Here is a 27,006-nt window from a genome sequence, read left to right on the forward strand (position 1 = left end):
GACTCACTATAAATTGCGCTTGCAATGCACTGCTGATGACATCACATATTACATCACTCATGACATGGTCAGTGACATCACTCATGACCCAGTTTATAGATTGCCTTTTCTGGTTCACTCTGACAAGGATTGTGTTTCTTCCTTGACTTGGGCTGGTCCCCCTCTTAACTAAAAACTTGATGTATTACAGCACACAACAGCAAACCCAGGCAAAAATGTAGATAACATACAGGTAAAAAAGGATGGGGCTATCCGGCCCTGTCTTAAATTGGTTTGCTTCGAAACAGAACGCAAAGAATCAAACTTAACCCCTCTCGTGCAACCAGTACCCGGGTCTCAAATGGAGTGCCTCAAGGCTCCACTCTCTCACCCACACTTTTCAATCTTTTAATAGATACACTCCCTGAAATTATGAACTGCTCTAACATTCAATATCATATGTATGCTAATGACACTCATTTGTATTTGAAAATCTCTACTCCAGATAACATTGAAATTCTGAAATGTGCGCTGCTAAAAACTCAAAAATGGTTAATCCATAATCATCTTTTGCTAATTACACTCAAGACAGAAGTCCTCCTGATTGCCCCCCACAATCATTTTGCACCCTCTCAAGACTGCCTCAAACAACTTACAGCTCTTAACTGTACCCCTCATGTTGTTGACTCGATCTTCAGGCATAGTTCTGGACAAATACCTGAATATGCAATATCAGATCAGTGTAACTACAAGGAGAGCCAATCATCAGCCCAAAGTTTAAGGAAAATCAAGCCATTCTTGCCTTCTGAGGACATTCAGTCTGCAGTCCAATCCCTACTTATATCACGCTTAGAGTATGGAATAGTGACCCTAGCTGGGTTACCCAAAGCTAGATTAGCACCTCTAAGAGCCACCCTGTACTTTGCAGCCAGACTCATCACTGGTTCTAGAAAACATGACCACATCACACCAGACCTAATTCAACTCAACTGGCTGTCTATCTAAGCAAGGATTTGTTTCAAGAAAGCCTGCCTGATGCACAAAACTATTCACTGGAAAACTTCCATTTACCTGGAAAAAACTCTTGAACTATCTGGTTCTAATCGGACCCTAAGAAGCTTTAACACCCTCCTGCTGAAACATCCCAAATTAAAAAAGAAAAGAACCTACAACTGTGCCTTCTCTTCTCTTGCACCAAGAATATGGATTGCAATTTCTCTTGAGATCAAATCTAACCCCTCTACTGCTTCACTCAAAAAGCAAGTTAAATGGTTACTACTGAATGACCATCTACAGCAATAGCCCTGAAGCCACCTTAACTAACTTTTATTTCCTGTTGATACTCATTGATAGATCTGTTCATCATTGAAATTTTGTCTATTTGTGTTTGTTAAGGTCTTTTATGGTGTTGTATTCATGCCTCTACCGCCTTTCACTTCCGCTCTTTTGTACAGCATTCTGATACCCTTACGGGTCATGTTCGCTCTTTAGAAAACTTTTCAAATAAATAAATAAAGTACAAGGCTATATTCCTATGCAACATACCTGCTAGTGCAAGGGGTGGGGCAATCAACAGTCAGGACTCCACCACATATATCAACAGGTAAAACTCGCTACCACATCACCCAAATCACATACAGACTGCCAACAAAGAATGTAAGCCACAGCCAAAGCAATGTTTTCACTATGTCAATGAATGTCTTTCTTGTCTTTCTTTCTTCAGGCCTGGGAAAAGTTTCAAGCATGCTGTCTAATTCACATAATTTTGGAAATTGCACATTAAGTTTGCTAGTTTGTAGGGAGCACGCGTGGCGGAAAGATGGTCGCTACCTGAGGAGCTCTGTAGCGCCGAGCTACACTTTCTCCTGAACGGTTCTCTTCCCCGCAGCTCCACTGCTCACGAAGAGGTGACAATACATCGGAAACTGCTGAGAACGCTGAGGCAAGTCTCCCGACCGAATTATGGTCGGTTAAAGCCTTTTTTTCTTTTTCCTTGAAGTGCCTCTGTGCCTTCATTTATAATGTCTGCCATTTTGAATACTCCCGCAGTGGATTTGAAAACAGCCTGTATGTAGCTTTTTTCACAGAAATGTTTTTGAACTTCCTGCTACTGCTTTCTTCCCAGCATTTAAAATTATTATGAAAGAACCAGTCAACTAACATTTTATAGACTTTTTATCCTTGCTTATGAATAGAACGTTTTCTCTTTGTCACAATGGCAGTATTACTCTTTTTCTGCACACTTGTTTGTCAGCTGTTGGACAATGTTTGAATTGGTCGCAGTAAAGCCTCTTGATGCAAGACATGTTCGCTTGGTTTTTTTTTGCGGCACTTCACCTTTGCTTACAGTCTTCACCTGCTAAATATTGTATGCAACTAGTTGTCACAGTATAGCGCTGAAGCTTCAGATTGACTGCACGCCTGCTGGTCGCTACACTCTCCTGCATTCGTTACGTAGTGGCTTCTCTCTCTAACTAGAGGTTCTTATTTGTAAAACAATGGTTTGGGCTGTTGGCTTTGCCCTCTTTTGCTTTTGACTCTTACCGACTATGCTTACCGCAACTTTACTATCTTCTCCTCACCTTCATAAGTTGTACTTTTGGCTCTGTCTTTCTCATCTTCTCATCATGGATCACATGCATTCCAACAAACCTCAAGGGGCTGCGGGAGCTTGTTCTGGCGGTCGTAAAGACTCAGATGCTACCACCAGTAAACGACTTAAGAAAGATCCTTCTTCTCCATCCAAATCACCTCTTCCACTCACGCTAGAGGACATAATGGATGAACTGCGCCTTATTCGCCCCTTTATGTCGGACACCACTGCTACTCTCCAAAGAATTGAGGAGAAATGGTCCGGCCTTGATCTGAGATTATCTGACGTTGCGCAAAAGATAAGCGATGCACAGGATGTTATTGCCAGAGTTGACAGCCTCACCAAAGAGGATACCCAACTTAAAAAGACTACAGAGGATTTAGAAAATCGCAACCGGCATAATAACCTACGCATTTAAGGAATTCCAGAAGGTTCTGAAGGATCGGACATGATCTCCTTTCTGAAAACTCAAGTTTTACAGATCGTTGGTCTCCCAAAATCAATGGACCTTATTATTCAAAGAGCACACAGATTAGGGCCGCAGAGCGCATCTTCTCCCACCAAACCAAGAGGTATCATCGCTTACTTCTTGCTATATTCTGACCTCATGGCAATCCTCCATGCTGCCAAACAATACAAACAGAAGTTTTGGTCCGGTCACAAAGTCTTTTTTAGTCAGGACGTGTCCAAATCAACAGCTAGCAGACGCAAGGAATTTCGTGATCGTAAACCAGCCTTGAAATCTATGAATGCTTGTTATGGCCTTATACATCCCTGCTTTTTCAAAGTGACTTATAAGGACAGAAAATGTTCTTTCGATGACCCAGCTGGCCTTCGGAAGTTCATTCATACTCATAGAGGAGAACTTATGAAACTTAGCGAACATTGATAGTCCTGTTACTTGCTCTCTTTTCCATTCCTTAAGAGTTGCATATCTTGTATGTCAACGTTAACAGTTCTCGTGTTTGTTTTTTCACTTCGTCATTTAGGTCCTCCCCGTGCTGACTTGTGTCGAAGATTCATGCATACATCACCTATTTGTCTATAATGTCTGATTTACTCCGTTGCTTTGTTCCCTAATGTCTGGTAAGTTTCCTTCCTCCATGTTTCATTCGTCGATAAGTGCTCGGTGTTCCTCCTTGTGGAGGTGTCGTCTTGTTTTTTGGCGCCCCCCTCCAACTTTAATGTTCTTCATTTTTTTTAACATTATGGCTAAAGCCATTTGGCTTTCTTTCATCTTTCCTTCCCTAGCTTTTTTCGGGCGACTGTGTTTCACTCTTTTTTCTCTTCTCTTCCCCCTACTTTTCTCTTTTCTCCCTCTTCCCTTGTACTATCCTCCTGCTCTATTTTCTTCTATATCTTCACTCTTTTATCTTCTGCTTATGGTACTTTATTGTTCACTCATTCCTATCTCCTTATGGTTACATCGCATAATTGTTCTTATTTATTATACCCTCCATTTTCTCCTTTTTATCCTCTCTTGGCATTTATATACTCTTCCTCTCCCTTCTCTTGACTTGCTTTTACTTTCATGTCTAACATTATTTACATTTTATTGATGATTGGTTTTCATGTTATCTCATGGAATGATAAAGGTATTCGCAATCCTGTTAAAAAGCAGCAAGTTTTATCTCATTTAGCGAGATTGAAATGTCATGTACCATTGCTGCAAGAAACACACCTCAAGTTGCAAGATTTGTCTTCACTGCGTAAGCATCAGGTAGGAAATGTGTTTTGCTCCAGGCAGTGAATAACAAAAATGGTGTTGTTATTTTGTTCCACAAGTCTCTTAATGTTCAGTTACAAAATTAGTTTCATGATAATAATGGTAGATGGTTGTTTTGAAATGCTATAGTTAACAATACCCAACTTTCCTTTTGTAATATGTATGGTCCAACTGGCATTCATTTAAATTTTGGGACAGGATTTTATACTCATCTTTCTTTGCATGCTGTTGATGATCTGATTGTGGGCGGAGATTGTAACCAACTCATAGATCCCTTTCTGGACCGGAAATCACATGCCAAATATTTCCCTTATAAGATGCAGTAAGCTTTTCATAAAGCCATTACTTTACGAGGTCTAATAGATACAAAGAGAGCCTCCCACCCTGGTACGTTGGAGTTTTCTTTTTTTCCCCGTTCATAGATCCCATTCCCGTCTTGACTACATTTTTCTTACTCAACATGCCTTACAATTTATGTCCAACTCAGAAATTGGCTCTATACTTATCTCAGATCACAACCCTGTTACTCTGGGCATGGACTTCCCTTAACCTTCCCCCACATCTCATCGCTGGCGCTTTAACAATTGTCTTCTCCTAGACCCCAGTTTGTTGAGCAATTTACGCTTTTTATTGAGGAATTCTTTCTCAATAATCTTCCCTCTACTTTGCAATGTTACTTTATTTGGAATTCCTTCAAAGCCACCGCTAAAGGCTTCATTATTGATTTTGTATTTCGGAGGAAGAGGAAAGCTCTTCCAGACTCTTTCCTCATCCTCAAACAAATCAAAGCTCTTGAACATTTCTATTTCACCGCTAACTCCACTGATACCCTATCCTCTGTCATCAAAGTAAAAATGCAATAAAACAACACTCCTGGTATTCCGCATGTAATAATCTCCTTAAATTTAACGCAAAAATGAACGGTGGATGGAATAAAGCAGGCAAATCTCTCGCTAGCAACCGTAAAATCAAAAAGCAGAAGTCTAAAATTTTAGCTATCACTGACAACTCAGGAGTTCTGCACACTACAGATGACAAAATCCTTCATTGTTTTGTCGAATAATATACTTCCCTCTAGACTCCAGAGTCTTCCCCTTCCTCTGCACAAATTGACTCTTTTTTCAAACCATCCCCAAACCTCCAGACAATCTTACAGACCTTACATCCCTTGATGTTCCTATCCTAGAAAATGAAATCATTGATTCTATCAATCTCTTACCCAAAGATAAAACACCTGGCCCGGATGACTTCACTGTTCAATTTTTTCTTCACTTTAAAAAACACTTAATACCTCATTTACCTACTCTCATCAATCATTTTCTTAGCAAAGGTGAGTCAAGGGGATCTTTCACTCAGGCAATGTTATGTTTAATCCCTAAAAGGACAAAGATCCCTCCTTTTGCAAAAACTATAGGCCCATTTCATAAATTAATAATGATTGCAAAATGTTTGCCAAAATACTCGCCCTCCGCATTAATAATTTTATCCCTGACCTTATCAATATTTATCAATCTGGGTTTGTCAAAGGCAGATCAATCACCAACAATTCAAGAACTCTTCTCAACGTTATTCACCTTGCTTCTAAAACGGATTCACTAGTTGCTGCCATCACATTAGATGCTGAAAAAGCATTTGATAGGGTAAGCTGGGATTTTATGTTTAGTGCATTGAGATGGCATGGATTTAACCCCCCTATTATTCAATACATTCAGTTGTTATATTCAGCTCCTTCTGCCTCCATTTGGGTAAATGGCTTTCAATCTAAATATTTTCCTCTCCGAAGAGGTACTAGGCAGGGTTGTCCCCTTTCCTCACTTCTTTTGATTCTTGCTTTAGAGCCCTTCCTGGAAAACTTCAGGCATTCCCCATCCTACACAGGTTTCCAATTTCAGAATATTGATATTAAATTTACTGCATACGCAGACGATGTTTTACTATACATTTCTAATCCGTCCACCTCTTTGCCTTCTCTTTTTTCTTTATTACATGAGTATTCCCTAGTTTCCGGTTACAAATTAAATATTGATAAGTCCGAAGTTTTACCTTTAAATAAATTCTGTCTCTCTCATATGTTTATTGGTTCAGGCTTCGAATAGAATCCCAAGTATATCAAATGTTTAGGCATTCACTATGCCAATACTATTAGGGAAACAATTAAAACCAACCATGCAGAAATACTTAAAAAGCTCTCCGTCCTTATTGAGGGTTGGTCCCCTCTTTTCTTATCCTGATGGGGGAGATTAGCCACTATTAAAATGATGCTTCTCCCTATTAATAATTGTTATCTCTCTATGCTCCCAGACTCCCTTCCGCTCTCCTTTTTTAGCACCAGTAATCATTCTCTAACAAAATTTTTATGGAATAACCGTAAAGCTAGGATTTCTCGTCCTCGTCTTTAACAACCCAAAGACTTGGGTGGAGTCAACTTTCCGAAAATCAAGCGTTATCACTCTGCCTTTACACTGAAACAAATATGGCCTTTTTTAACTGACTCCTCTCTTCCTCCCTTAACAGCTTGGAGTTCATTAGAACACACGCAACTCTTACCCATCTCATTTCTCACAGCCACCCGATTGTCTCAACCTCTGAAGCATTTTTCCACCCCCTTATTTAATCATTCCAAAGCTCTAGCTTTTTCCTTGTTTGCTTCCATGTCTCCTCTGATGATTTTTTCTCTCAAACTCCAATATGGTACAACAAATTCTTAAAGATCAACAATAGAGCGCTTTTCTGGAAGGAATTGATCGATAAAGGCATTGTTAGAACTGGGATTTCTGGTCGGCTAAGGCTTGCGCCAAAGCCAGGCATAAACCACCATTCTAGTCAGGGCAAGGGAGTCACACACAAAGATAACCCCTGCTCACCCCCTTGGTAGCTTGGCACGAGCAGACAGGCTTATCCCGGAGGCAATGTGTAAAGTATTTGCGCACGCACACAACAGCAACAACTTCCTAGGCACCTCACAAAAGGAACACCACACAAGGTTATATAAAAATAACTTTTGTATTTTCAAAACACATTGTGCCAACTGGCACGGGCAATATTCACAAGGGATTATTTGCACCAGGACAGGGCCACGTGAGCCACTGTCAGAATCAACACTTAGCAGAAATAGCACTTCTCGAACATAGAATAAGTGTAGCACAAAATAACATTCATAGACCACAACCAGTAACCACTGGCAACAGGTAGGTACACACTACGCAATATTAATGACCATAGGCATAGATCACACTTGGACACATAACCTCTCTAGTATAACACACTAGGCAAAGCAAACTTCTAAGCATGAGCACCTTTAGAAGTATAACACAAGCATAAAGGCAAAGCACATTATGCAGCAATCACATTTAGGCCTAAACAGTATAACTACAGTAGGCAATCTCTCACTAGTCTAAACACATTAGACTCTGCCTCCTAAGAATAAATCACATTTAGGGGCGTAACTCACAGAGTGAAAACATCTCAATAGCATAAACCTACATAGGTAAAACAACCTCAATCATAAACTAAAGTTTTAGAGGTATCAGATACAGGGTGCGCCAAACATACTATAAACAATACATTTCCTAGCACCACATCACTCTAGCCCATAAATCACATTAGGCAATTATCATCACAAACATAGTGGAAAATCACTTTGCGCAAAAATCACATTAGGGCCTTGCGCCCTACCCACAAACCAGCCCCCCTGGCCAACTGGCGATCCAAGAAGGGGCTCAAATGCCCTGGGTCCAGAATGTCAGGGTGCGCTGCCAAGGCAGCGCCAGTCAGCGGTGCGCCACCGGCGCATACCTAAACGTTGCAGCTGCCCACTACTTGCTGGGCAGCTGAGAACAAACACATGGGCCTAAACGCTGCAGCTGGCACTAAGTGCTGTGCAGGTGTGAAAGGCCTGGCACCTCTGTGCCACTTCTGTCCCTCCCAGGGACTCACTCCCCATTGGCGCCTAAACGGTACAGCTGTCCACTACTTGCTGGGCAGCTGTAAATCTTCAAATGGGGCAGGGGCTCTCTCTGGCCCTAGGACAAAACTGCACCCCATGCTAGAGCCATCTGGCTCTAAAGACAAATAGTGCACCCATTGGAGCCCCGTAGGCTCTGACACAAATAATGCCCTCCTGGGCTGCATTAGTACTCTAAAAAGTAAAAATGTGCACTAAATTAAGTTGCCCCTCCGAGTCTCACAGTCGCCCTCTGCGAGCGGGGCAGCTGGGGGACTAGGGCCTGGCACCACGGTGCCCTCTGGCCCCCACAGGACCTACCAAAAAGAACCTTTGCCCCAGGGTAGAGCCACCTAGGCTCGGAACAACTGCAGGGCCACGATGGAGCCAACGAGGCTCGGGACGTTGTGGAAAAGTAAATTTTGCCATGTTCTGTGTCCCTACGTGTTCCCCATCTTATGTTATGTGTGCATGATTAATATGCATATGTATTCCCCATGATCGATTAAAGACGCAATTACAGTTGTGTCCATCTCTAGTATGCCAGTTTCCAGTTCTCGTGAAAGCTACGAGTATTAGGCCTATGTAAAGCTACGTTGCCACGTCTCTCAGTGTGCACGTTATTTCATTGTAAAATCCCCGTTTCTAGGCCTCAAAAGGGCCCGGACTCAGATTCAGCTCCTGTCTCCTGAACCCTCGCTGAGGAGCGATACAGCCCCCACCTGTATCCGTGACCCTTCACTTACTTCCTGCCTCACAGTGCCCGGCTCGGCCTGGCTCTGCCTGCCAGTCTGCCAAGAGTATGTTATGATTCCAGTTATCAGTCCAGCTCTCCTTCTCTGCATTCCTAAGCTACTGAATCGCATCAATAGTTTCAGTCATCGTCTAGCCTTTACGTCTCCATGTAAGAGAAATACTGTATTTATGGTCATTTAATATTCCTCAACACACACTACATGTAGAATAATGCATGCACCAGTCTTAGTGTCTGTTAGCCTTTGCCCTGATAACTTTTGGATTCTATCAACATGTTCTCTAAACACCAGATACTAGATAGTGTTTAGGTACATGTCGCTCTGACTCTCCAGACTTCAGTCTCTGCTCCTAGCTCAGAAGTCATAGCCCCCAGCTTCTCCCTGGTAACACGTCATTGTCAGTTTGCGCGCACCACTAGGTTAGAGGTCCCGGCTCCTTAGGTAGCCCCCTCCATGTTTCCGCCCCATTTATGACATATTCTGTTACGTCTACATCACATGTCTATGTATACGCCCTGTTCACACCTCTTGTTACACCTCCTTTCTGCCTTATCTCTCGCGACTGTTACAGGCCCCACCCACTGTTACGCCTACTGTATGTATTGTAATGCAATTGTTTTAACTATATATACTTGTGTACTGTTATTAAAAGCCAGAGCGCTCATTCCAGCTCCTGCCCGACAGCTGTCGGGGCCCCCCTGTTGGCTAGCCATCCCAGATCTTGCCCGTGCAGGTTGTCCTGTTCCTGTCCTTTATGCTGTATTAAACCTGCAAACTCCTACTACCTCGAATCTTGACTCTTATTTATTGAGCTATCTGTTATTGTTATATCTAGTCAAAAATAGAGGTATTATTTATTTATTTACCACATAATGGCGCCCGAATAGGGACTTGCCCTTTCCCCACGCGCCGGAGAAGCCACGCAAGCCCCCTGATCCTCTGCAGCCGTGACGGAACCATACCGTGCACGTGCAGATATTTCTGCTTCAAGTATCCCTCAGGCCCACGGAGGAGACGGAGGTTGCGGTCCAGCATCCAGACGAGGCGGTGGAGGAACGCGGCGAGTCCCGACCAGAGCCCAAGCCGAGAGTCCAAGGTCCGAGGTATCCGGAGGCCCACCCGTAACAGAAGTCCGAAGTTCGTCCGTCCGTCGTCGAAGCAGTCCAGTCCAGTCCGAGGCCTTCCGTTCTTGCTGCCCGGTGAGTACCGTTGCTGGGGTAGTATCTAGACAGGGTCAATTGTATTGTCTCTGGTCCGTGGGTTTGGGTACACAGATCCAACACGAAGTGTCCACTTAGGTGGATGCGGGTCCTGACGTGTCTCTTTATGAGATCGGTAAGTTTCGTACTGTTTTAGCAGTGCATCTAGTTTCTGTTCTAGTCCGTTCTGTTCTCGAGAAATTCATGTATTCTGTTTTCAGTATTCCAGGTAGTGTTTTGCCCGAACTGTTATCCTAAATGTCATTCATGTATTTCAATGTCGTGGAATGAATGTGTTGTTCAGTAATCATCGTGTTCATTGTGTATTGTATTGTGTCTAGACTCCAGCCCAGTCATGCCATTGTTTTCCAAGTTACGTCAGTTAAAAACTAGAAAAGGTCTGTTAGAAGAAGCAGTTCCTGTCCCGCCTAGGGACAGTCCAGGTCATTTTATGTATCAAAAGCATGGCATAAGTGCCATATTGTATCTAGATTTATGGGTGGAGTACACCAAACAGTTAGAAGAAAAGTATAGATGGCCCGTATCGGGTACATGGGATGCCGAGTGCATCATGCGAGTAGAAGAAGCATTATGGAAAAAGAAAGCCAAAGAGTCACAGAAAGATGCCATCGAGTTATGGCGCAAAGAATCTCATAAAAGAACCGAAAAAGAAATCAGAAAGTCAGAATTAAGTAGAGAATCCTTAGAAAAAGCCCAAGAAAAGGAACTAATCGAAATAGGTGAACGAGTTAAAACCGAACAGTCAGACAGGCAGAGAAATGCCCTCATTAAGGGTATGTATCCTCTTCTTGCCGAGGGCTTGCCAAAAGCAACCCCGGAAGCATCCAGTAATTTTCTGCCACCCTTAGTTCCGACCAAGCTACGTCACAAACAGACCGCAGCTGATATTTTTCTCTCGTCCTATTTGGACGACACAGTCCCAGAATATGCAAATCCTGTTCCACCAGCTCCTGTAAATAATGTAATTCATGGTCCTCCAGTCACCGGGGCACCTGTTACAACACCTGTCACGGTACCCCCGGTCCAGCCCGTAGTACAAATTCCCGCCACATCAGTCACTCTGCCAGCACGAAGAGTATCAGTCGACGATTCCAGTTTAGGGGCCGCGGGAGGAGGTCCTCCTGGTACCCCGCCGCCAAATAGACGTTTAGGAGCAGTCGAGTTACATGAACGTGCGTTACAGCGTACGCCCAAATATAAGTCCATTGCAGAAATCAGGCTACTTCTTACTGAATGCTGTTATGATCCAGTCCCAGGCGAGGATAGTATGGTTATATATTCCGTACGTATAAGGCAGGTGTCCGAGTATTTGGTAACCCTACCGAATATGAAAGAAGATCTAGACAGAATGTATCGTTTCATTCGTACAGGACAAGATCCAGAAAGTATTGGTGAAGTCATGTCTCACAGAAAATCTGAGATCCAGTTCATGCTGTTAAAGTTTCTGATCAATTGTTTAATTAGGGAACAAGATTCCCCGACTAAAGATCCGACCGAAATGAAAGTTCTGACAAGGTGGAGTGATAATATAGCCGAGGGTAAGCACAAGACACTCAATAGTATTGAGAGTATGTACAAGAAAATACGTAAAGAAATAATAAGGTTACACGAACAACGCAAAGAAGCACAAGTAAGCGAGAAAGAAAATGACTCTTCTACTGAAGAGGTAGACGACGAGAATACCGCCAGAATAGCGTATGTAGGTAAATCTAGAATTCCAGACCGACATTTACGCCTAGAACACAAGAAAACTGTTCATCTTCCAGCACCAGAACAAGGTTCTCTAGAACAAGTATTTCAAGCTACCGATCAAATTCTGAAATCACGAATCGGTTATAGTGAATTAAGTACCATGCATGAACAAGAACTAGCCCGATCAGCAGTCCGATGGATTACTGATTCTACCACTTTTCCAGACGAAATAGTGGCACAAATGTTTCTGAAATTGCCCCCAGCCGAGCAGCGACTGGTGGGTATGTATATGATCCAACACCTCATTACACTGTATGAGGGTCAACATTCTGATCCAGGTCCGTTACATGATGTCCTGAACGAGTTACTCCAGTATAGATGGAAAGGTTTAGGTACCGATTTAATTAGTGTCATTCTAGAACAGCGCCACAAATATAGAACGTTTTTAAATCCGCATTTTGTTCATGTCTCACCTCCAGAAAGTAAACCGTTTTACATAGACAGGCAGCATCCGTTACGAGAAGTACACCCAGTTAGGACACCAGATGGTGAAATGCAACGAGTATTTGTTTACACCCCAGTTACCAAGATGGAACTCTTAGAGATGAAGAAATTAATTCCCTGTCACGACAAAGATCCAGCAGGGTTCCACCGAGAATTAAAAGACATGCTCCGTATGGGAGAATACACGTATCCAGATATTATTAAAATGCTAAAAGTCCTGTTGCCTGTGGGCATATACGAAAAACTCAAGGAAAAGGATTGGGAGGTGGGAGAGAAAAAGATCGATTGGACAGCTCTAGAAGCTGAAGATAAGATACGAGTACCAGGTACCGGTCTTGGAGACAAATGTAAAGAATTACCAGAATTATTAATACAAGTTTTGCCTAGATTATTAGCCACTAAAAAGGAAGACTGGGATGCAATCTCAGCCTGTAAACAGAAACAAGACGAAGATACTAGTGATTTTTATTCTAGATTTGAGAAATGTTTTAGCATCAACAGTGGTTTGAAGACGAGTAGCGAGTCATACCCTCATCTTTTTGTTACTAAACTAGTCGAGAATTCAAGTCCACAAGTTAAGAATCGAGTTTTGAAAGTCGAAAGTACATGGCAAGCTAATACTCCGTCCCAAATGCTCCAGATGCTCCAGTATCACCAGAATAGAATCAGAGAAGAGCAAGAACACGAGAGAAGACGTATGAAAGACACGAAAATGAAAGTACTAGTTGCACAATCTGTTCCACAAGACAGTCAGTAGAGGGGTCCGAATCAAGCCAGTCATCCTGCAGCTCCCGTTAAAGGGACATGCAATTATTGTAAACAGCCAGGTCATTTTATAAACGAGTGTGCAGTTCTGAAACACAACATAGCCACTGGTAAAACTAAAGAAAGACCACGTCCGCCTAGACAAGAACAAGTTTCGCAGACTTCTCAGCCACAGAATGCACAACAGACAGTTCCAGCACCGCAGCCTATTGCTGCAACACAGCATGTTACACAGCAGATGTACCAGTATGCACAGACAGAGTATCCAGAGTATCAAGCGTATTCATGAAACAGCCTAGAGAGGGAGGTAGGCTTGCCTCTCATCGAGATTCCTGTAGATCAAGAAGGTCCCTATGTTCATAGTCAAGTATTAGGGAAAGACAGAAAGTTTCTGATTGATACAGGGGCAAGTAGGACTACCATTAGTCACGACGAGGTTCCAGGGGCTCCGCTCTCAGGCTCTAGAAATGTTTCCCTTGGATTTTCAGGAAAGCCTATTGTAAACGAGATATCAAAGCCAGTTACTCTGGAAGTAGGTCCATTGTCCCGAACTACTGATCTATTGCTTACGAAGTCATGTCCAGAAAATTTGTTAGGCATTAAGACACTGAAAGAATTAGGTGCAGTTATTTGCTGTTCCCCAGAGGGAATACGTCTGTTTTTACGTGACTTCAAGGGTCACTATGTATTACGAGATTTTGATCCGAGATTGTCAAATGTCCCGCAACATCTATGGGCGCAAGGTCCAACTGATGTTGGTTTCATGCGAATCACACCCCATCGTGTGACTCTCAAGCAAGGTGTAGTGTTACCACAAATCAGACAGTACAGATTGCCACCTGAGGCTGTAGCAGCCTTATCCAAAATTATTGACGAGCTCATTGCTCAAGGAGTAGTTGTAGAAACTGACTCCAATGTATGTAATTCTCCTATCATTCCAGTCATGAAACGTACTGATCCAAATGCACCTCCAGTATATCGATTAGTGATTGATCTTCGAGAACTTAATAAATGTATCATCCCCCAGTATCCAGTAGTCCCAGATATCTCATCTCTATTGACAGCCATTGATTCTGAGGCTACATTTTTCACAGTCATAGACCTCAAAAACGCATTTTTCAGTGTCCCCATTCATCCAGATAGCCAGTACCTTTTCGGTTTTTGTTTAAATGGAAGGAGCTATAAATTCACACGAGCTCCTCAAGGTTTCACAGAAAGTCCTAGCATCTACAGTCAAGCACTTAAGAGACAACTAGACAACATTCACATGCCAACTGACACTGCCCTGCTCCAGTATGTCGATGATCTACTGATCACAGCCCGTTCTGAACGTGCTTGCGAGCGAGCATCACTTACAGTCCTGTATTTCCTAGCCGAGATGGGGCACAAGGTGTCCCCTTCGAAGCTTCAATTCTGTGTCCAGCAAGTGATCTACTTAGGCCACTTACTGTCCAAGTGGGGTAGGCAGTTGACACCTGATCGTATCCAGTTAATAGCGAGTCTTCCTCAGCCCAAGACCCAGAAGGAGGTACGTGCTTTTATCGGCCTTACTTCCTATTGCAGACAATGGATTCCTCAGTATGCATTTCTAGCTAAACCACTGATACAGTTAACGACACAGGAGGCAGCCGTAACGACTGTTCTCCCTTGGACATCTGAACATACACTTAGTTTTAATGAGTTAAAGAAAGCTTTATGCCAAGCACCCGTTCTAGCTACACCGAACTACAATAAGCCTTTTACACTTTTTGTCACAGAACGTAATGGTACAGCATTATCTGTTCTCACACAAGATCAAGCCGGACAGTACAAGCCCTGTGCTTATTTTTCGAGTACACTAGATCCAGTAGCCCAGGCTCTGCCTGCGTGCCTCAAGTCAGTTGCAGCCACAGCACTAGCTATCAGACAAAGTGATTCCATAGTATTGGGACACTCCCTGACAGTACAAGTTCCACACTCAGTGGAAGTTCTTTTAAACCGAACACAGACCCAGCACTTGACATTTGCACGTTTAACAGGTTATGAACTGACACTGTTCCAGCCACACATAAAAATCAGACGCTGCAACGTTCTAAATCCTGCTACACTGTTACCGTCAGTTACTTCAAATCCTGCCACACATGACTGTGTGGAAGTTGTTAACACTATGACTAAGCCAAGACAAGATTTGACAGATATTCCATTACCAGATCCCGACCTGACACTTTATGTGGATGGTTCATGTATGAGAACAAGTACAGGAGAACTAGTAGCCGCGTATGCAGTGACTACTGACACTGAAGTTATTGAAACACACCGTATTGACACCCTGTCTGCTCAAGCAGCAGAGCTAGTTGCTCTGACACAAGCCTGCATACGTGCCAAGAACCTGAAAGTTAATATTTACACAGATTCACGCTACGCATTCGGAGTTGTACACGACTTTGGAGTGCTCTGGCAGGAGAGAGGTTTCATGACTTCTCATGGAACCAAGATTCAGCATGGTTTCCTTATTCAAGCTCTGTTAGATGCAATACATTTACCAACAGCTATCGCTATCATGAAATGCAAAGCACATACGAAAGTTACTGACATTATTTCTCAAGGTAATGATCTAGCAGATCGAACAGCCAAGCTTACAGCACAGTCACCAGACATACCAGTTAACAAGACACCGACATCCACTCTAGAACAGACTACTTGTATGACAGTTAAGGACCCTACTCAAGATGTCATAGATATCCAGTTACATGCTACTCCTGAAGAAATCAAGAAATGGTCCGAACAAGGAGGGGTCCAGACAGATCAGGGATGGGTGACGAAGGGAAAAGCCACATGGTTTCTCCCCGACTCTATGGTTCAAGTCATTATCAATACCGCACATAGTCCAGCACACTTAGGAGAAAAAGCCATGTTAGACAGTATCCAGAACATTTGGTTTAACAAGCATTTACGAGCTGCAGCCAAGCAGAAAGTCCGTACTTGTATGATATGTTGCCAGTTCAATCCAGGTAAAAGTGTCCCGGTGGAACAAGGTGGATTCCAACCCCCTGACCTGGTTAGTTGCCCTGCCAGTTGCCCTGTTCTATATGCGCATGGTCGCACATTCCAGATCAGGTCTGTCCCCTTATGAGGTCGTATTCGGCCGTCCCCCGAATATGTGGGGTACACCTAGACCCCGAAGTATTACAGATGTTTCCAGTAATATGCTGACAGATTACCTAGCTTCCTTGATGTCTGCCCTACACTCTTGTCGTTCACAGGTTGCCGCCGCATTTCCAGACAATACCGAGGTGAAACCGCATGAAATTGTTCCAGGAAGCTTGGTTCTCGTCCGGAATTTTGATCGTTCAAGTCCGCTGGAGCCTCGCTGGAAGGAGCCGAAGTTAGTCCTCCTAACCACCCGTACTGCCGTCAAGTTGGAAGGCAGGAAGGGGTGGGTGCATCTGTCGCATGTTAAGAAATTTCACGGACTGAGACCTAAACAGCTCAAAGACACTTCTACAGACACTTATAAGTCCGAACATTTGCCTATTATCAAGGACTGTCCCGCAATTGACTTTGCCTCAAATCCTCCCCTGTTAGAGAAAACTCCGCAGCAGGAGTATAAACTGAAGCTCCGGTCTAGTAAAATAAGTCAGCCAGTTTAATTGTCTAAGTCCTCCCCTAAGTGAAACGGTTAGACAGGTATCTGACATGTATGAAATAGACCCCCATAGTGAGAGAGTTAGTCAAAACTCAATCCGATGTATCGTTTTTCTAAGTTTTATATTGTTTTTAAGCTTAATGGTTACCTGCACGGGTTATGCATTTCATTTATGTTTTCCAATTTCTCATGTGAATATGTTTTCTAATGCTACAGTAGAGCACACGTTTAGTGATCTACCTCCTCACGAACTATCCTATCGTCTTGCTATGCGCAACAATTCATTTATCCGTATGTTACATTATTCACACCAGACCAGCAATGCCACAAATTGTTGGGTGTGTGGTCGACTCCCCCCTTTCCAGACACCTAAGGGAGTTCTGCCACTCTTTCCTTATCCGTTTTCACATAATGGTTCCTGTGGAGCCTGGTCCACGTTAACGTCATCCTCAACTGATATGTCCCTTCTGAACAGTACATGTTTTCCAGACAAGCAAGGTCTTCCCCACAGAACAGGGTTAGATCTAGAAAATGAAGTTTATAATTTGGGTAATTATTCTTCGAATTTCATGGTCCTGAATGTTCAGTCTGATCCTACTCCAGACTTACCTGCTATTTCAGTATTACCAGTCAAAGGCGAATTATGTGTCCGAAATAACGGTTTCGTACATGTAGGACATAGTGATTGTACTACCATTATTAAGTATAGTGACAGTGGGAAATCTATTTTTAAAGCTTCACGTCATTCTTATTTTGTTTGTGGTCAGACCGCATATGTTCGTCTGCCCCTCGATTGGGAGGGAACCTGTTACATTGCCTTCCTACTGCCACCAGTTTTTCTAGCCCCATCTGATTATCATAGAAATACACATCTAGTACACATTAGACATAGAAGGGAGATTGAGTCCCCGATTGTCGACCAAACTGAAACTGCTCTAGAACAGTATACAGATTTCAATAAAGGATTCTTTTTCTTTATAGGACCTATCCAGAATAGTAAGTTAATACGTAGATTAACCAGAACCCTTGAAGCAGTAGTGAATGAGACTGCCTCCGCCCTAGGTAACTTAACCGAAGAGCAATCTGCTATGAGATTTGTCGTGCTCCAAAATCGTCTCGTTCTTGACGTCATACTGGCCGATAGAGGAGGAGCATGTAGAGTCATCGGATCTAGTTGCTGCATTTTCATTCCTAATAACGCGCCGTCTGTTTATTCAGCTATAACCAGACTTCATAAAATTGCCCATCAGTTACACCAGAATCCAGGCACCTGGACATGGTCCGGTTGGTTTTGGAGTATAATTTCTGCCTGGGGATGGAAAGTATTGTCCTTTCTAGGTATTGCAGTAGCGATCATATTCAGTTGCTGCCTCTGTATACAATGTGGCCCTGCGATTTGCGGCATTTGTGCTACCTCTTGTATTCCTAGTCCCAAGTCCCGTCCTAGATCCCGTTCCAAGAAAATTCGAGACGAACAAATGATACTGTATGAAATGATAGATGGTATCATGAATATTGATGTTTCCTGATGGAAACGTAGTGACAAGGAGGGAATGTGGAAAAGTAAATTTTGCCATGTTCTGTGTCCCTACGTGTTCCCCATCTTATGTTATGTGTGCATGATTAATATGCATATGTATTCCCCATGATCGATTAAAGACGCAATTACAGTTGTGTCCATCTCTAGTATGCCAGTTTCCAGTTCTCGTGAAAGCTACGAGTATTAGGCCTATGTAAAGCTACGTTGCCACGTCTCTCAGTGTGCACGTTATTTCATTGTAAAATCCCCGTTTCTAGGCCTCAAAAGGGCCCGGACTCAGATTCAGCTCCTGTCTCCTGAACCCTCGCTGAGGAGCGATACAGCCCCCACCTGTATCCCTGACCCTTCACTTACTTCCTGCCTCACAGTGCCCGGCTCGGCCTGGCTCTGCCTGCCAGTCTGCCAAGAGTATGTTATGATTCCAGTTATCAGTCCAGCTCTCCTTCTCTGCATTCCTAAGCTACTGAATCGCATCAATAGTTTCAGTCATCGTCTAGCCTTTACGTCTCCATGTAAGAGAAATACTGTATTTATGGTCATTTAATATTCCTCAACACACACTACATGTAGAATAATGCATGCACCAGTCTTAGTGTCTGTTAGCCTTTGCCCTGATAACTTTTGGATTCTATCAACATGTTCTCTAAACACCAGATACTAGATAGTGTTTAGGTACATGTCGCTCTGACTCTCCAGACTTCAGTCTCTGCTCCTAGCTCAGAAGTCATAGCCCCCAGCTTCTTCCTGGTAACACGTCATTGTCAGTTTGCGCGCACCACTAGGTTAGAGGTCCCGGCTCCTTAGGTAGCCCCCTCCATGTTTCCGCCCCATTTATGACATATTCTGTTACGTCTACATCACATGTCTATGTATACGCCCTGTTCACACCTCTTGTTACACCTCCTTTCTGCCTTATCTCTCGCGACTGTTACAGGCCCCACCCACTGTTACGCCTACTGTATGTATTGTAATGCAATTGTTTTAACTATATATACTTGTGTACTGTTATTAAAAGCCAGCGCGCTCATTCCAGCTCCTGCCCGACAGCTGTCGGGGCCCCCCTGTTGGCTAGCCATCCCAGATCTTGCCCGTGCAGGTTGTCCTGTTCCTGTCCTTTATGCTGTATTAAACCTGCAAACTCCTACTACCTCGAATCTTGACTCTTATTTATTGAGCTATCTGTTATTGTTATATCTAGTCAAAAATAGAGGTATTATTTATTTATTTACCACAACGTCACTAGTAAAACGTGGGGGCAGCCCACTGCCATCCGGGGCGGCCCTAAATGGTGGGCACCTGTGATGAAGGGGCCACAGGGGGAATCCCTACGAGGGGGATTCCCTCGATAAGGGCTGCAGCGCCGCGCTGCTCAGCTCCTAGGCTCTCCCTTCTCTAGGGAAAGTACATCAAAAGCGCGCCCAGTCCAAAAATAAGGCGCAGGAAGGCTGCTGAATGTCCTGCAAGGGCAAAAGCAGCCAGTAAGGTCCCAGAAATCCTGGAGATCAAAGGATGGAGCACAACAACTCCCAGCATAGGAAGAAGTCCTCCAGCATCCAGGGGCAGGGCATCCAGGGGCTGGGCAGGGCCCAGGGAGGCAAGCCTTCCCCTGGGTCCCAGCAGCAGCACGCCCCTGGTTGATTCAAGTCAGGAAAAACAAGAACACTGACATGGGGTCACAGCCCCTCATTTATACAGCAAAATCCTTTGTCTAGCAGGGTGTAGGCAATGTAAGAACCAGCTCCAACTGTTATTGGGAACTCTCTTTCACTGGCCAGGCTAGGGACATCAGACGCACCAGACTCCCTTCCGCTCTCCTTTTTTAGCACCATTAATCATTCTCTAACAAAAATTTTATGGAATAACCGTAAAGCTAGGATTTCTCGTTCTCGCCCTAAATGTCCCCTACCACTGTGCATACCGTTGGAGCGGCCCACTGCCATCAGGGGCCGCTCTATATGCTGCCCACACTGTTGGAGTGGCCCGCTGCCTAGTGGGGCCACTCTAGGAATCAACACCTCCCAAGCTCTCTCCTTACCGGGCTCCAGCGCGGTGAACGTCCTTCTCCTGAAGATGCGGCAGTGCTTCTCTTGCGGGGCTCCCCTGGGCTCTTGGGATCCCCACGCTTCCGTCGGCGGCCTCGCCGCCATGTGGATTCACCCGGGCCCCTTCATTGCTGCCATTGTCGCGGGGCTCTCCTTTCCACCGGGGAGCCCCGCGAAAGCTCGTGCTGGTCTCTTCCTTCCCGCGCTCACCCAATCAGAGTGCGGTTGCGGGCGGGACTTCCCTTCGAAGCCGGAAGTCCCACCCCGAGTCAGGCACTACAGTGCTTGACTTCCTGTGTGCGGCGCGAGGGCCGCGGCGGTGATTTTCTTTGCCCACAATGAGGGGTGGGTACCCTCAAGAATAAAAATGAAAGTAGAAACGTGGTGGGCACCCATTAAGGCATCTCAAAAAGGGGTGGCACCCATTATATAAATATATCATGTGTGGACATAATGTAGGGTAGGCACCTGTGATGAAGGGGCCACAGGGGGAATCCCTACGAGGGGGATTCCCTCGATAAGAGCTGCAGCGCCGCGCTGCTCAGCCCCCAGGCTCTCCCTTCTCTAGGGAAAGTACATCAAAAGCGCGCCCAGTCCAAAAATAAGGCGCAGGAAGGCGGCTGAAGGTCCTGCAAGGGCAAAAGCAGCCAGTAAGGTCCCAGAAATCCTGGAGATCAAAGGATGGAGCACAACAGCTCCCAGCATAGGAAGAAGTCCTCCAGCATCCAGGGGCAGGGCATCCAGGGGCTGGGCAGGGCCCAGGTAGGCAAGCCTTCCCCTGGGCCCCAGCAGCAGCACGCCCCTGGTTGATTCAAGTCAGGAAAAACAAGAACACTGACATGGGGTCACAGCCCCTCATTTATACAGCAAAATCCTTTGTCTAGCAGGGTGTAGGCAATGTGAGAACCAGCTCCAACTGTTATGGGGAACTCCCTTTCACTGGCCAGGCTAGGGACATCAGACGCACCACAGGGGGTGGAGCCAGCATTGTGGAGGGAAGGACCAGCCCTATTCAGGTCCTAGGTGTACCCCTCCCTCACATCAGCATGCTAATCTCTCCATTCACCACCGGGGCAGACCCATCCTGAGTCCCGGAGCCAGGCTCACCAGCCAGCTCCAGCCAATCACACACCAGACACAAATTACACTAACATGCCAACTTCTAGAAGTGGCACTTCCACACTAGACACAATCATGCCGCATACATCATTGCGCAGCATTCAATCTCAGAGTTCGCACATACCAAACTCGACCCTGCACTCCCCATACATCAGGAACTACCATGGTCACACATATTCCCCATGCATTCCTATGGGAGGGCAGGTTACTCACCACACATACACAGAGAGCTCACGCACTTTACACTGTACCACAGTGAAAATGTGCGCAGAGGCCTAAAATCACCAACACCAGGTTACAGAAATAGGCTAGGAAAAAGCAAAATGTTTCGGGGTGAACCTGCCAAAAGGGCCAGGTCCAACAGGCATCATTACCTTTGACCACTTAATGAAGGATAAGACCCTGAGGGACTTTTTAGACATTTGTGACTCGTTTAACATTTCCAACACACATTCTCTTCAATATCCCTTACTGAAGACCTCTCTATCTCATATTCTCCCCCAAGGTTGCTGTCCTACTACCCCTTTCAGACCTCTCCCTCTCCACTTGATTTCTCTATCCCCCTTAAAGCTACTACCATGTACAACCTACTCTCCCGTCCTTCTGTAGAAAGATCTAAGTCTAAATTGGAACTCTTATGGGAAAAAGATCTAGCCCAGGAGTTTTCATTTCAGACTTGAGATTCTATCTGGTCCAAAATACACACCTCTTCACGCTCCGCTAGTAACACAAAGACTCTTTATTTCTTTTACAACAGACTTTTTTTCACTCCTTATGAATTGCACAAATTCAGGTTTCTAGAATCCAGGAAATGCTGGTCTTGCTCGTATTAGAATAGTGACTTTTTACATATGTTTTTTCACTGCCCGATCGTTAAATCTTTATAGTCTCATATATGGTAAAAACTAAACAACATCCTATCCACGAACTTCCCTTTTGAGGTTGTACATATATTTCTGGGAGGTTCCTCACCTGTTTGGGATGTTCAATGTTATGTGTATAAATTTATAGACATTTACTTAGCCGTTTCTCTCCAGATAATCACCACCAACTGGAAGCACACATCAAAAATCTTGTATCACACCAGGGGGAACTTACTATGCTATCATCATAGGCTTGATCGTGCCTTCACCACCTCAGTGCCTTTATTAATCAAAAAGGACTTGTTATGGTCACCTTTAACCTCTTTCCTTTCCAGATATATGTCTTGAGGGACCCTTTTTCCTTTTTAAAGTACCTATGGTTATCTTAAATATCTTTTCCAGTTTTAACAGTTTATAGGAATGTTTATCACCGAATATGTACCTCATACCTTCCCCTCTCTCCCCCTTTTCTTCTACTTCCCTTCTTCCCACCTTCCTTTGGAAAATTTTAAAAGGCATTTTTTCCTTTGTAGAGTTTTTACTTCCCTTTGTTGGGAATAATTTGTATCTATGTTTATTTTAATATCATCATATTTTCCATTTATTGACTTATGTCTCTGTGATGATGTTTTACTATGTTTATCAATTTCAATAAAGCTTTCTAAACTGAAAAAAAGTTTGCGAGTTTGTGTAATTACCCTCCATTTGCAGTAAACGTTTACCATGATTGCATTATGATTACAGAAAACGCATGGAAACAACAGTATGCGAGTGACTCTTCACAGAGCTTTTGCTTTTCTTGCACTAATTTGAGGATGAAATGCATCCTTGCATCACAAATTGCCACAGGTTTCCATTTCATGCTAAAATATAGTGCAAAATGACAGATTTGAATTTTGCATAATTACGCATAAATGTAACGTAATTTTTCCTGAAATTTCTCATAATTACGCAAAAGCAAATTATGCACACCCAAAACATACATTATTCTGAAACACTGAGAACATAGTGGCCACTTCATTGGAAAGCCAATTATGGTGCTTGTGTCATGGACTTAAATGTATCAAAAGGCGGTGGCACATATATACTGCATTTCACAGTCACTGGTGGAAATGCAATGGATGGAAAGGGAATTCTATAGTACTACATACTTTAATCTTCTTTTTGTTTTCTTTCTGAATTTTATGTAGCGTAAACTTGACCCGAAGGTATCGGGTATCAGAGTGCTTTACATGAGCACAAGTTGCATTACATAAGGATGTTATCTTAAGGGCCATTGATTGCACTGATTTGGCACTGGAGCTATTTCACCACCAGGTACAGAAAAACTGGCACTCCATCAACGTGAAATCTGTGAGGTCAGAGACTGCTTCCCTGATGTGTGGGATGTATGACGGTACAACGCTTACCATTTCAACGCATGCCTTTACAACGCGTCTTTAACACGACTTGCGTTGGGGGGGCGCGGATAGTGAATAGTATAATTTACTATTCTTACACCAGTCCCCGTGGATAGTAGGGAAGGTGTTGGAATAGTAAATATACTATTCTTTATCCTTTAGCGCCCTCCAGCGCAAGTCGTGGTTACGACTTGCGTTGTAAAGGACGCGTGGTAAAGGCACTGCGGGGTAACATCCGCGTTGAAAAGGATGTTCCCCGATGTGTGCAGTATCTTTCCATGGTATGAAGACAACTGTTTTGAAAAACATCTATTACTCGTCAGCTGGTGGATGGGGATTTTGGTGACATGTCCTATTTGGTAAGTGTAACTAACTCAGACTGGGAATGCATGAGTCCCTGAGAAATTTTTTAACAAATATATCCACACATGACTTCACCCCATCCCAGTACATACATGTGGTTGCAGATGATGATGGGTCTGACCTCTCTCCCCATCTCCCCACCCCCTTCCAACATCCAACCATTGTGCTTCAACAGAGGTACAACAGGGCATACTGCTTCATAAATTCATATTTACGTTATAGGAGCGAACATCTGAGTCAATATGTACATGGTTCCTTGAATTACATTTGATGTCATGGAGTTAGCCAATGTTTTTCGGATCAGCTTAAATTCCGTGTTTAAACTTATATATGTGAAAGTGTGTCATAAACCATATATGCAGATCTGCCCCGAGAAATTAGCTATTGAACATTATTGTGGAGGGAGAGCTATTTGAGTCAGCGCCCAGCTCCCCCACTCAACAATGGTAATAAATACAATTTTATACCTCGGTCATTTGCTTTTATAATGCTTAACCTTTTTAGAATTAAGGTGTATTGTCCACGTTTTAAAGCAGTAACTCAAGACGTGGACACATGCATGAAGATGAGATGAAACAACTCTTCTTTGATGTAGCTATCCCAATATGGTTGAGACTTGTCTTTCAGTATCTGGCACAGCATAACATGCTTACGTTTTTGGTATGCATTAACTCTGGTCACAAGCACGAATTTTCGTAAAACTCGCAAAGAGCCCAGATGCTTTGGAGAAATGAGGAATAACAGTGACTAAGAAATATATAAGAACTTCACCCAGTCCATTAACTTGCTTTAGATATAGAAATGATGGCCCCACTGCAGAATGTGATGAGGGATCCCTGAGACTCCCATATCACACAGATATTCATTGATTTGTGCCGAAAGTTGCCTCCTTGAAGGATTGTGGACCCCGAGCGCCGCAGGGGCTTTAGGGGTGTGCGTTACACCTCTGCTAATTAGATGTTACTTAGATACGTAGGTGCAGTGGTTGAAGTGGGAAAAAAAGTATGGGAACTGTGAGCGGGGAATCAAAAGGCGGGAATAACCTGAGGTTTGGATCAGTGGGCAGAGTCAGAGGTGTGTCCAGAATGTGAAAAACATCCCCATTTTTTTTATTTGGTGGCATTTCACTGACCAATTACAGCTTATTACGTTATTTATTTCATCCAATGCATACACCTGAATATTTACAGGTTAAAACGAGTTTTTGACATTAAAATACATTCACAAAGTAGGATATGTTTCTAATCACAGAATGTCCCAAATAAGCTGAAAAGTGGAAGCATACGCCAATTTGTCTCAGAGCCATGGAGTTTCTGTCATCAGCACTCCTCCTCCCATTTTCCACAAGAGCAGTTCAAACTGAATGCCAACATATCCTCGTTTGCTAATGTTTTCTATATAATTATGGCTCTGCCATATGTGCCACATATTACAACACCTGCGGCATATTCTAACAATTTAACTAATAAATTGTTTGCATGTCAAATGGATCAAACGTTACTAAAAAACGTGACTGTGTTGCTGCGAAGTGGCCAGCTCTTTGCAAATGCTGACTGTTCACCTTGCATAGGTGTTATGATGCATATCAATTGTGCTCGTTTGTGGACTAGACTCATGTGGACATGTGTGATTCGGTCTCTTATTTAAACAAAAAGAAGTGTTTTGCTCTTCATTAATTGCTTTTAAAAAAAATAAAAAACACAGTAATAAGTGACTTACTCAAGGGACCCTGTTTAAACTTTGAACCCTAAAGCATAAATTGTGGTATACAAATCACTGTCGGGTGAAACAAGATGTTCTATTCTTACGCTCCATAACACTGTTTACACATTTACCAATCCTTCCATACAATTTACACCAGTGAACTGTGACCTAATGTTCTTTTATGTCATCGCAGTCAATCACGGTTAATAATCCACAAGCGCACATATCACTGTACGGAGCGGCGTGACTGATGTTTAGCCTGTGCTTTCATCCTGTTGGCATTCCCCTATTGCTCCTGCACACTGTTCTTAATTCCCAGATTATAGTAAACACTGTCTCTATGGCTACGAGAAGCGAGGCCCTTGACCCTGAGCAAGTAACAGGAATATACTTTCTGAACTGCAAAGAGATTAAATCAAGCAGAGCGTGTCCTTGTAAAACAGGAATTCAAACAATATACTGATCTTGGGAATTGTCATTTGAGTTAATACGTTCTGTTACCTTAGATTGTGTTGTGTTGTGTTCCATTACGTGTTGTTTTTTTCGGTTATGAATGGAATGTTATGTTTTGAATTAGAAAGTGATGTCAGATAGTTTTATGGTATGCTTTTTTGTTATGTAGAACTTGCACCTGCTAGACTGTGAGCGGAGTCATACCCCCAGATGCATCAAGCATCTATTTTGCGATTCCTTATTAGCGAAAAATAAGTAACTGCTAATAAGGAATAGCAAAATGGTATGCAAGAAGAAATCACTTTAAAAATAGTGATTTCTTAAAATTCCTTATTTGCGATTCGCAAATTGCGAGTCGCAATTAAGGAATACCTCCCCATTCATTGCTATGGGCCTGGCCCATAGGAATGAATGGGAAGAATTTTCAATTTGCGAATCGCAATTAGCGAATCGCAAAATGAGATTGTGATTTCAATGGTGCACCCTGTTGCACCCCTGAAATTGATCTGTGCAGATATGTTGCGCACACTCATGCCCTTAGGGCATGTGTGTGCGCAACATGAAACTTTGAAAAATACACTTTAGTGCATTTTTCAAAGTTTTTGGAAATTACCATGAAGTTGTACTTAATGGTAATTTGCGAGCCCTATTAGCGAAATCGCTGTTTTTTAAACTTTAATGCATTGCATTTAAGGAATCTCAATTTGAGATTCCTTAAAT

Source organism: Lissotriton helveticus, chromosome 4_1, assembly GCF_964261635.1.
Source record: "Lissotriton helveticus chromosome 4_1, aLisHel1.1, whole genome shotgun sequence".
Taxonomy (NCBI): Eukaryota; Metazoa; Chordata; class Amphibia; order Caudata; family Salamandridae; genus Lissotriton; species Lissotriton helveticus.